General features: G+C 42.4%; 1 protein-coding gene and 1 pseudogene across 1 annotated transcript in view; both read right to left on the reverse strand.

Moving 5' to 3' along the window:
• LOC137235148 (glutamate receptor ionotropic, kainate 1-like) overlaps positions 1–13,213 on the reverse strand; it is a 2,828,327-nt gene that overhangs the window by 1,216,730 nt on the left and 1,598,384 nt on the right. The window lies entirely within an intron of this gene.
• On the reverse strand, positions 10,848–12,886 carry LOC137234533 (THO complex subunit 5-like; annotated as a pseudogene).

A 13,213-nucleotide genomic window follows, 5' to 3' on the forward strand; every position in this document is an offset into this window, starting at 1 on the left:
CAGCTTTAACAGATGTCCAAAAATATTTTTATTTGAAAGGTTCTTGTACAGGTACGCAAAGGAAATGGTAGATGAATATCCAGCTGATGACGCTAGTTATGCTCTTGCATGGTCAGCTTTAGTAAATCGATACCACAACAAAAGAAAACAAGTAAGGACGGGACTGTCTTCGGCTGTGCCGGAGACTTCATACCTTTCATGAATGGGGCTGAACAATAATATTTTGCCGTTCGTAATCTCCGAATAATCGGATGTATAAGGTAAGAAATATATAATGAACAGATCTATATACCTAAACGATTTTTAAGATAAATATAAAATAAACAAGTAAGGAAGGTTAAGTACGGGTGTAACCGAACATTACATACTCAGTTGAGAGCTATGGTGACAACATAAGGGAAAATAACCATGTAGGAAAATGAACCGAGGGAAACCCTGGAATGTGTTTGTATGACATGTGTATCAAATAAAAGGCATTAAAGAGTATTTTATGAGGGAGTGGGCCATAATTTTATAGGTGGCCGCTAATTAGGGACATAGCCATAAAGGTGGATCAGGGTTGACTCTAGAATGCGTTTGTACGATATGGGTATCAAATTAAAGGTGTTAATGAGTATTTTAAAAGGGAGTTATCCTTAGTTCCATAGGTGGACGCCGTTTCGAGATATCGCCACAAAGGTGGAACAGGGGTGACCCTAGAATTTGTTTGTACAATATGGGCATCAAACGAATGGTGTTAATGAGTATTTTAAAATGGAGTGGGCCTTAGTTCTACAGGTGGATACCGTTTCGAAATATCGCCATAAAGGTGGAACAGGGTTGACTCTAGAATGTGTTTGTACGATATGGGTATCAAATTAAAGGTATTAATGAGGGTTTTAAAAGGGAGTGGTGGTTGTTGTATAGGTGGTCGCCTTTTCGAGATATCGCCATAAAGGTGGACCAGGGGTGACTCTAGAATGCGTTTGTACGATATGGGTATCAAATGAAAGGTCTTAATGAGTATTTTAAAAGGGATTAATCCTTAGTTCCATAGGTGGACGCCGTTTCGAGATATCGCCATAAAGGTGGACCAGGGGTGACCCTAGAATTTGTTTGTTCAATATGGGTATCAAAAGAAAGATGTTAATAAGTATTTTAAAAGGGAGTAATCCCATAGTCCCATAGGTGGACGCCGTTTCGAGATATCGCCATAAAGGTGGACCAGGGGTGACCCTAGAATTTGTTTGTACAATATGGGCATCAAACGAAAGGTGTTAATGAGTATTTTAAAAGGGAGTGGGCCTTAGTTCTATAAGTGGACGCCTTTTCGAAATATCGCCAAAAAGGTGAGCCAGGGGTGACTCTAGAATGTGTTTGTACGATATGGGTATCAAATAAAAGGTGGACCAGGAGTGACTCTAGAATTTGTTTGTACAATATGGGTATCAAAAGAAAGGTGTTAATGAGTATTTTAAAAGGGAGTAATGCTTAGTTCCATAGGTGGACGCCGTTTCGAGATATCGCCATAAAGGTGGGCCAGGGGTGACTCTATAATTCGTTTGTGCAATATGGGTATCAAACGAAAGGAGTTAATGAGTATTTTAAAAGGGAGTGGGCCTTAGTTCTATAGGTGGACGCCTTTTGGAGGTATCGCAATAAAGGTGGACCAGGGGTGACTCTAGACTTTGTTAGTACGATATGGGTATCAAATGAAAGGTGTTAATGAGTATTTTTAAAAGGGAGTGGGCCTTCGTTCTATAGGTGTTCGCCTTTTCGAGATATCGCCATAAAGGTGGAACAGGGGTGACTTTAGAATATGTTTGTACGATATGGGTATCAAATGAAAGGTGTTAATGAGTATTTTAAAAGGGAGTGGGCCTTAGTTCTATAGGTGGACGCCGTTTCGAAATATCGCCATAAAGGTGGGCCAGGGGTGACTCTAGAATGTGTTTGTACGATATGGGTATCAAATTAAAGGTATTAATGAGGGTTTTAAAAGGGAGTGGTGGTTGTTGTTTAGGTGGTCGCATTTTCCAATATCGCCATAAAGGTGGACCAGGGGTGACTCTAGAATTTGTTTGTACAATATGTGTATCAAAAGAAAGGTGTTAATGAGTATTTTAAAAGGGAGTAATCCTTAGTTCCATAGGTGGACGCCGTTTAGAGATATCGCCATAAAGGTGGGCCAGGTGTTTAGGCAGGATGCCTAACTTTTCCGCAACTAATTGCGACCCTCCCTATGCAACTCTGCAAATCGATACTCGACTTAATTTACAACCACCCACACCATCACCCTCATGCATGTGCATGCATGTACATGCACGTGTATGTGTGCTTTTTGTCAGCACTCATGCATATGCATGTCGGGGTTGATGTGTGGGTGCCTTTCCCCTCCAAAACGGAGGATTTTGCGGGTCAACGGTTGTAGCTTGCTATACAACCGGCCTCTTTGATTTCAACAGCCAACCAGCACGCATCTGCCGCCAACGATCTCCACTGTTTTCCAGAATATATTCAGGTAATATTGTAACCAGGTTATATATATATATTCACATAATAAAGTTCACCCATTATAACGAGGAAAATCCTCCCGTGTTCTTCTTTCTTTTCTATTGAGTGAATCATCCATTGAGCGAGGTCGACCCTTGTGCGCCTACCCACTGCCGGTTTACGACGCACTCAGGCCGAACATTTGGTCCTATCTCACCAGGAATTGGAAACAGCACCTTAACAATACAATCCACAACATAATTAGCCCGAAAAATTCATCAGGAAAAGTAGTTTGCCCACCAACAAAAAAGTCTATTATTTAATACCAACGTCAAAACACTGAGCAAGCGACAGCCAGCTGAAGCCACTACAATACCATAAGCTACTTGCCACATCACCAGTATACAAGTCACCAAAAAATATCTGAGTAAGTGCAATATTTCTTGCCACATTTTTTTTGGTTAAAAACAACAAATAAAAAGTGCGAAAAATCAATTTAAAGTGCGTAGTGATTTCTAATTAACCGCGAAAAGTGTAAAAAATTTAGTGCCGAAAAGGAAAATAAGTGCAAACGCGTTGCATAAACCACGTTTAACATTCCTTGTGACTATCTGGTCTATCCCCCCACCAGCGGTAAGGCTCTCCGGACACAGCACAAGGAAGAGGTGCACATAACCTCACATTCACATTAAAATCTCACGCCATACGGCTGTGGCAATTTTCATTTTCTTTTCAAGCACTTTAATTTTCACTAATTCAATCGACACAGTTTTTACAACAGTTTTCACTGAGTTTTTACACTTTTCGTCGAGTTGTTATATCAGCGCGCGCACTTATTTATAACAAATTTGAACGTTGAAGTGGCGAGTGGCCCCCTTTAATTCCACAAAAGACTTTGTTGTTGCTCTCCCCTTCTCCCTGGTTTTCGGCACAAATAAGCTGCAAAGTCAGTGAAAAAATAAACAAATTGAAAGCGTTAAATAAAGAGTTTTTTCTATATTTTAATCATTGTTGGTTGGGTGATTCGCACAGGTTTTTTCAGTTTTACAACCCCTTTTTAATTTGATCACAAATTTTAATCCATGAACATGGAATCATATATTAGATTGGCCGATCGAATAATCGAATTCGAGGCCGATTTTAATGACATCAATGCGGCTCTGCACACTGTACACACTCTTGCAATACAGCAAAAAGAGTTGCAAGCTAAATGGGAAAAAGCAGAGAACGCCCTAGAGGAGTTGCTTGGCTCTGACACGCTCGACGCAAAGAAAATTGCAGCGGTCAAGATCAAGCATAAAGCGGCATATGCCGTATTCCTGAGATGCATGTCAAACATGGCTGAACTTCAAGCCAAATTGAAGGAGGAAAAAGATAGGGCAGTCAAACCTGAGGGAGAACGCGGGCGCGAACACAGTATCCGCCTGCCAGCTTGCGATACTGAGGTATTCAAGGGCGACTACCTATCTTGGCCAACGTTTCGTGACCTGTTCACGGCTATCTATAAAAATAACAGTCGCTTAAGCCCGGTAGAAAAGTTATTCCACCTTAACCAAAAAACCCAAGGTGAGGCAAAGGACATTGTCAAGAAATGTCCTTTGACAAATGAAGGCTTCGAAACAGCCTGGAAAAACCTATGTGAGAGATACGAGAATAAACGGATTCTCGTGAACTCACAACTACAAATTTTGTTTAATTTAAAAAAGATAGATAGCGAGTGCGGCAGCTCTATCAAAACCTTACAGCGCGACATAAATAATTGCTTGGCATCTTTAAAAACACATCAGATCGATGTTTCAAATTGGGATGCGATTATTACCTATTTATGTTCGACAAAATTACCTGAAAATACGTTGGCTCTATGGGAGCAGAGCATTGACCACAAGACGGACATATCCAAGTGGGAGGATATGGACAAATTCTTGTCAAATCGTTTCCAGACACTTGAAACCGTGTCTGGTTTTACAGGGAATGCCACTTCTAAAGTGCAAAAATCAAACACGTCGCGCCAGTCGACGGAAAACCCTACAAAAAGACTTGGTGCTTTTCAAACCAAAGTAACCAAGCAAACAACAAAATCAATGTGTAAAATGTGCAAATCTACAGAGCACAGATTACGCAACTGTTCACGTTTTTGCGGTTTAAACCCAGTAGAAAGGATTAAATTCGTCAAATCCACAAATGGCTGCCTGAATTGTTTATCCCCAGGACACACAGTGACGAGGTGCACCAGTTCATACAACTGTTCCAAATGCCACTCTCGTCACCACACGCTCCTGCATGCGGGCACACTTCAGCAACCGGCGGTACGAAATCCCTTCAAAGATGCGGATAATGCCCCATCAACTTCGGCACAGGCAAGGAAAAGACAGGAATCGGGACAGCCACCTTCCTCGGCGAATCAGAATGTCAAATCCTGCCATGCCAATTCCAGCACAGGCGTGCTATTAGGAACTGCTCGCGTACACATTCACCATAATGGTACCGACTTCTCCGCGCGGGCATTAATTGATTCTGGGTCTGAATGTTCCTTTATAACTGAAAGACTGAAACGCAGAATCAATTTGCCAGCGAGGAAAATGCATGCCCATGTTTCAGGCATCACAAATGCGGTGTCAGCTCAGGTGAAAGAAGCATCCAACATCGAACTACGTTCACCAGTGGATCCCTGCTTCAGCCTGACTACACCCGTACTAGTTCTAACGAAACTCACTGGGAATCTTCCATCCTGCCATATCAACGCAATGACTATGCAGGCATTCCCAGACTTGATTTTGGCAGACAAGAGGTTCTACGTCAACGAAGACGTAGACCTCATACTTGGCGGAGACATATATCCCCACATTATAATGAGCGGTATAAAGAAGAATGTGCTAAACACACTCTTAGCCCAAGAGACAGTGTTCGGTTGGATACTAACCGGTCGTATCGAATCACCGAATCCAACGAAGAGCATTATGTCTTTTTACAACGAGGTTGCGTTAGACAATCAACTCAAAGCTTTCTGGGAGGTAGAAAATGTACCCAAAAATAAAATATTAAATGAGGATGAAAGGTACTGCGAACAACTATTTAAAGAAACAACGCAGCGAAGTGAGAATGGAAGGTACACCGTGTCACTACCATTCCGTCAGGATTACCCTAACAATATTAACTTGGGACCATCCCTGAAGCGTGCATGCTCTCAATTCTTCCGGAATGAGGGGCGGCTAATAAAAAACCCAGATTTAGGAAAAGAATATGTTCGAGTGTTGTCAGAATATGAAACGCTTGGACATATGAGAAAATTAAAAAAGAATATCCCATCCGACGATTCGGATCATTACTTCCTGCCCCACCACGCCGTTATTAAAGCAGAAAGTACCACTACAAAGGTACGCGTAGTATTTAATGCCTCGAGCCCTACGGCCAACGGTAATAGCTTAAACGATATTCTCCTCCCAGGCCCAGTTCTACAAGCCGATCTACCCATACTTATCTTACGATGGAGACTATACCGCTTCGTATTCAATAGCGACATCGAAAAGATGTATCGACAAATTTGGGTGAACGAAAATCACACCAAATTTCAACGTATTGTGCATCGCACTTCCCCGAATGACCCTATTAGTCTTTACGAATTAAAGACGGTTACCTTCGGAGTGAACTGCGCTCCATATCTCGCGATAAGAACGCTCCTACAACTAGCAGACGACGTCTCAAACTCGCACCCTACAGCGGCTAGCATACTGCGAGAATACATGTATGTAGATGATGTGTTAGCGGGTGGACATACGATCACATCGACTATTAAAGCCAGAGATGAAATTCGTCAAGTCCTACAATCAGCGGGCTTTCCACTTCGCAAATGGACCTCCAACTCAGAGGACATTCTAAGGGACATCCCCAAAGCAGACCTGCTCAATGAAAACTTCCTGGCATTCGAAGATACCAGTTCAGTGAAAGCATTAGGTATTCGATGGAATGCCCTCTCCGACTTATTTTATTTTCAAGCAGGGACGCTGGACAACCCGGAAAACATTACGAAGAGAGCGATACTATCAGCAATCGCCAAACTTTTCGATCCCTTGGGATGGCTGGCACCAATGGTCATTGTGGCAAAAATACTCATGCAGAGTATTTGGTTGGAAGGCACCGCTTGGGACGAACCAGTATCTACCAGTACGCTGGAACGATGGAAAACCTTCACCGACCAGTACCATGAAATCGATAAAATCCGGATACCTAGATGGGTCAACTTTTCACCAGGAACCGACATCGAGATCCATGGATTTTGTGACGCATCCGAGAAGGCTTATGCAGCAGCCATTTACATGCGCGTCAAAACGGATGATAATGTCTGCACGAACCTGCTTCTAGCCAAAACCCGAGTTGCCCCAGTGAAAACTCTTTCTCTTCCACGTTTGGAACTGTGCGGAGCCGTGCTGTTAGCGGAAATCACCGAATCAATTTTCAGGAACCTCAAGTTGGGACCAGTGAACGTGCACCTTTGGACGGATTCAACTATCGTCCTCGCATGGATAAGGAAACCGCCGTGTTCCTGGTCCACTTTCGTCGCACATCGGATCACCAAGATCATCGACATGGTCGGAAATAAGGACTGGTTGCATGTAAACTCAGAATCTAACCCAGCAGATTTAGGTAGCAGAGGATTACCTGCGTCTGAATTGGTCAACAATTCGTTGTGGTGGCAGGGACCTTCTTGGCTGCAAGAAGACACTTCCCAATGGCCAGCACAAGAAAGTGACTACATTACCTCCGTAGAGGAAAAGAGGGCGAAGACCTGCGCAACAACAACAGTAAATACTATCGATGTTCTTCAACGCTTTTCAGACCTACCTAGGGCTTTACGGGTGCTCTCATACGTAATGAGGTTCTACCGAAGAACTCACCCCAAAACAAAAAAATCATTTCAGGTCGAGTCACCTTTAATCTCTCCTGATGAGATCAAATCAGTAACCCAAATCTTAATTAAAATCTATCAGAAACAACATTATAGTTCCGAATATAATGATCTAAAGGCCGGAAAACCAATTGGAGGGAAAAGTGTAATACTCTCACTTAATCCCTACTTAGACCAAGATGGCATCATTCGGGTAGGAGGGCGACTCGGGGCGTCAAAGGACTTAGCTTTTACTGAACGCCACCCAATCCTCCTCCCATACAACTGTCGGTTATCCCGGCTGACAGTCCTAATGTTTCATCAACAAAGTTTGCATGGGGAGAACCAACTCATGTTGCGTCTGATACGCACCCAATACTGGATACCTAACATCAAAACCATGATTAGGGCTACAATTCACAATTGCAAAGTTTGCACTGTACACAGAAAGCGTGCTCAGACCCAACTTATGGGTATTCTCCCTCGCGAACGCACGACATTCAGCCGTGCATTCACGAATACTGGAGTCGACTTTGCCGGACCCTTCGACATTAAAAGTTACCGCGGCAGAGGGTGTCGACTATCCAAAGGCTATGTCTGCCTTTTCGTGTGTTTTTCCACACGAGCGATTCATCTGGAGGCCACTACTGACCTCAGCACCCCATCATTTCTTGCGGCTTTTGCCCGTTTTATATCTAGACGCGGATGTCCCAAAAACGTCTACTCCGACAACGGTACAAACTTTGTCGGAGCTTCACGATCCCTACGATCGGAATTTAAAACTTTCATTTCACAAGCCCGAGACAATGCTGTCTCGAAGTACAGCCACCAGTCACTCACTTGGCATTTCATCCCTGCGGGCGCTCCCCATATGGGAGGGCTGTGGGAGGCTGGAGTGAAAAGCTTCAAAAGCCATTTCAAAAAGATAGCCTCACCACACAAATTCACCTTCGAAGAATTCCATACCCTCTTGTGCCGCATCGAGGCATGCCTGAACTCGCGGCCGCTCAGCCCGGCGTCCAATGACCCGACGGACCTAGAGCCGCTCACCCCAGGACATTTCCTCACTGGCAGCCATCTACTGGCTCCGCCAGAGCCGGATGCGAGTGAGAGCCCTGCCTCGATGATAAATCGGTGGCAGAAACTCAAAGCCCTCCATCATACTTTCTGCAAGCGATGGAAGATGGAATATCTATCCGAACTTCAAAAACGAGTGAAGTGGAAGCATCCCAAAGAAAACATTCAAGTGGGAGATCTCGCCGTCCTCAAAGAGGACAACTTATCTCCCAACGAATGGAGGTTAGGTAGAGTCGTCAACGTACACCCCGGCGAAGATGACCGAGTACGCGTAGTCGACCTCAAAACCGAGAAGGGTCAAGTCAGACGACCTTTGGTCAAACTGATCCTTCTTCCACCGGAAGATACGGATTGCGAGAAGGCGACGCGCTCCTAACAATCCCTCCGTTCCTCCATATCCCTCCCTTCAAAAGAAAATCAAACCCGGCTCTCGTTCACCCGAAACGAGGCCAAACAACAACCCTAATGCAGTTCCCCCATCTGCCACAAAAACACTTATTTTTTTCCTTTTTTCAAGAAAATCCCCAAATTCACACGCTCACCCCGAGCGAGGACACCAGAAATCTTCCCACTCACTCGTTCTCCCATAACGAGGATACCAGAACAACCCTAATGCAGATCCCCCATCTGCCACCAAGCACTTATTTTTAATTCTCAAAAGCGAGGTCACCAGAAGCCCTAACGCAGACCCGCTATCTGCCAAAGAATACAAAGGCCTTCGGCCTATTGTATTTACAATTTTCAAAACAAACCCAAATTCACTCGCTATCCCATAACGAGGACAACAGAAAAACCTACCGCAGAAGGGCGAACCGCTCTGCCACAGAAAACAGCTGCACTCGTTACCGCGCAACGAGGCACATCGCAAGCCTACCGCGGATAAGAAAATTCATCTGCCCCCGATATTAGCAGGGATAAATTCCTTATACTTTTAGAAATTTGAATGAAGTCAATTCGAATATTCTAGGACAGCACTTGACTACTCAAGCGAGTGGTGAAAACTGATGGCAAACTGATATAGGGGCATGCAAATGGGCCTAGCAACATAAGTTTGTATGTTGTAAGTTGCTTCGAATATTAAGTTAACTGAAAATATGTACTATTGATTATGTATTACAATGCGTTTTAGCAATAGCTTCAAGCAAATTGTCACTAACAAACAAACAAATACATAAGTGCTGGTAACATTATCCGGCATTTGGCACACACACGCAACAATTTCCTATTGCTTTCATATATGCATTTAGTTAACTCAAAACCAAATATGCTAAACTTTCTGGAATCAAAGTTGCCCTAATCCATATTTATACCTCCCACCTTAGTACTGCTGCTGATGCCGCCAAAAATTTGTGGCATTTCAATATACGAAAAGTATTGGAAGATATATATGTTGAAAGGAATTGGGGAAACTCAGAAGTTAATCACCTACGTGCTGAGGGTAGGTGGAAGATGAAGGGTGTGTACGTACACAAATGCGAACCTATAGGACTATATGGGCATCTACATTAGTAGTAATTCAAAGTTTAAACTCACCCTCTTTTTTTTTGTTCATTGATTCATAGATCCCCTTTGTGAATGGATCGGTATCTCGTTCCACAACCAGATAAATTCGGTACTTCCTGATCCATGCTTTCATACATCTTCATTCGTGTCATAACGTCCGCAAGGAATTGTGGATGCACACGTCACGTATTTTATACTGAGGTAAATGACACCTAGTTTTATGGAAAAGGAAATATGAGGTTTTCCATCGCACATCTTCATTTATCTAAATACGTTATATCGTCTATGAAAGCTCAAACCACATATAAACCGTTTTCCACCATAGAAGGGTTGGTTGGAGCTTTCACCGACGATATTTTAGACAACAAATTATACTACCAATGAGCTCCTGTTAATGACGTTGGTTGAGAAACCACATTTTCGTTTAATAAACATTGTATCAAGTCCTTCATTCTTATTGTATATGAGTAACTTAATTACAGTCACGCGGTATATATTCCCCGCTAAAACATCTACTTTGTTTTTGCGATTGGTGTACAAATGGGCAATAAAATTTTCCAAGGAATTCATGGAGCCTTCGGTAGACACATAAAGTGAATAGTCTACAGCCAAAATCGTATTTGAAGCTGTTAAAAGAAATGGTGATCTGCAAAGATCACATAACGCAATATTTAGGTCACCTCGGATTTTTTCCTGATTCTCAATATAACTGGATGTTGCAGATTATTTCCAGTACGTATTATAGTGTGAACCGTCGCTGGATATTGTTTTTGCAAATTTCCCACACCCAACTATGTCAAACTTTGCAGGCTGGTTAAGCACTTCGATTTCTGAGTTTTTTTTTGGTTGCTGTAAAAGATATTTCAGTGTTTATAAATTCATGAAAAATAGCACGTAAAAGAATTCTTAAAAACTATTGCTTAAATGTACTAACAGCACCGCCCTCAATATAACGATACGGCCTAGCGCGTATACGCATTGCAAATGCCTTTATATAATACTTTTCACGATGATACTCCACAGGATTGTAGAGCGGGCCCTTTGTTTCCAAAATCTATCCAAACTGAACATAGTGCGTACAAGTTGTGTCGCCAACAAAGCCAAATGATGCTTCAACAAGCTTTGAGTTAAAGAATTCGTCCAAAATTCCATTGTTTTCACAGCGGCACTGTTCATGCCACTATGCTGCCCATTCCCATAAATGCATATAGACCAAAGCGGGCTCTCTGCAGGAAAGTTACTACCTATACTTACATGACATTCCAGTTTAGCTGATCCACGTATAACAATGGCGCGATAAAAAAGATGAGTACTATTGACTGGCTCCAAATTGACGTTAGGTGCAGATGCAATATACTCCTCATAGCTAAGTGAAGTCCATTGTACAAGGCTGCAAGCAGAACGTGTAGTGGGTAAACATTCTTCCTTCAAGTATAAAGCAATTTGCTTTTGAACCAGTGCACGTATTTGTTTAATCAAACTCAAGCGAGAGCTCCACAATTGTTGTATGCATTTTCAGAGTGCTGGTATCATTTTTTGTAACTCTGGTTACTCAGCTTGCATCGCGGCTGTAACAGTGAGCGATGTGTCATCGATGTTATTAACGACTTCTATGCAACACATTGACTGTAGCCAACGATAGGGACGTCCATATTCCTTCGTACGTCAATGATCCAAACATTCTTTTGGTGTCATGCTAATATGTTCCAACTCATCTTTACCGCCAGGCACGGGTATAGTATCACCCAAATCGTTGTCACACAAATATTTCAATGCGTCTTGTGTGAGCGCTGCATCAACAAAACTTTGTTCAACATCACTTAAGCTTACCACTGTAGCTGCCGTTACAAATCCTAAATGCTTGAAATAACGTAGCTTCATTACTATAGATTCCTCCATACTTTTGGCGTTATTACCAATTGTAATTCGTACTTCAAGTGGATGACGCTGCACAAGCTATGGAAACTTCCATTCCTTATCCATTGGTACTAGTGGTGCATCTTTTAGTGGACGCGTAGCTTTCAGCAACGTACGCAAGGATGGTGCAAATGATGGTAATTTCTCGGTCTCTAGTACAATTTCCCTAAATACTTGATGAGTGGTATTCAGTAATTCTTTGCACTGTGCAGCTGATTGTTCGTGGAATAAATTCTGCAAATACAAACGATTACTATCTACTCGGACCTTTTCACGATGCAGATATTCTCGTTCAGAACGTAGGCTGTCTTTTAATCATGCGATTGATTGACCTTTTTGATCAAAACAAATAGCAGTCCGCTCGCGTTCCCCCAAGCCATTCTTCATTTTGAGTACATTATCGAAGATGATGCGTAGTGTTTCGAAACCTTTATGTAAGGATTCCGCCATTTAACACAAATTTTATAACCGATTCATACAAAAAAAAATATATATACTGCACACAATTCAGCCGTTTAAAATTTGTTTTGGATTGCGCAATTCTCGGTAAGTCCAGTAGCACAATCAACTCCGGAGTACTGTAAAAAATTAACATAACATTACCACCCTGACCCAGAGCTTTAGATGAAGCCGGAAATTGTGACTGACGAGAATTTAGTAACATTTTTTGCATTCGGCTATGCGATGGTGCAATTTATGTATTTCTCCATCTTGTTGACATTTTTTGGCAAATTTCCTCAGGATATTTAATGTCAACTTGGTCCCGAGGTGTCTTATGGAGAAACATTACCTCTTTAATCCTTGCATTTGACCGATTAATGCTACCAAAGCTGGTGCACCCATTTTGGCGGCGAAGTAACAAAGGCATACTATAATCCAACGTACATATTTGGTAGTCTTTGATAACGATAGGCGTTGAAAGAGCAATGCAAATATCTGGCGCATATTAGGTTGTAATTGGTCGGCGGGATAATAGGCGAACAAATTTTGCATAAGATAGAAACCCTCATGATCATTCGATTTTGAGGCAATCATTTTTTGGAAAATGCCTAAGACAGCGTTCAAGTTCTAAGATTTGTGAAGAACCTGGCCTAATAAACGCCGTTATCAAACGTACAAGTGGCGTAACATTTCCTGGCTGATCCCACAAACCTGGCACCAACCAACAAGGAAAAAGTGCTCAGTATGGATCGGGTATAGTGCCGCTGCCCTCGCGTATTTCTAACAATAGCGAAAACATTTAAAAAAAAAAAAACCAAAAAAACATAAGGCATTAATTCCAATATGTCTTGTTGCAATATGCCTTGTAAAACAGGAAATCCTGCTTCTTCAAGGGAACTAACCGCTGCTAGCTCTGGTTTG

Source organism: Eurosta solidaginis, chromosome X, assembly GCF_040869045.1.
Source record: "Eurosta solidaginis isolate ZX-2024a chromosome X, ASM4086904v1, whole genome shotgun sequence".
In the NCBI taxonomy this organism is placed as follows: domain Eukaryota; kingdom Metazoa; phylum Arthropoda; class Insecta; order Diptera; family Tephritidae; genus Eurosta; species Eurosta solidaginis.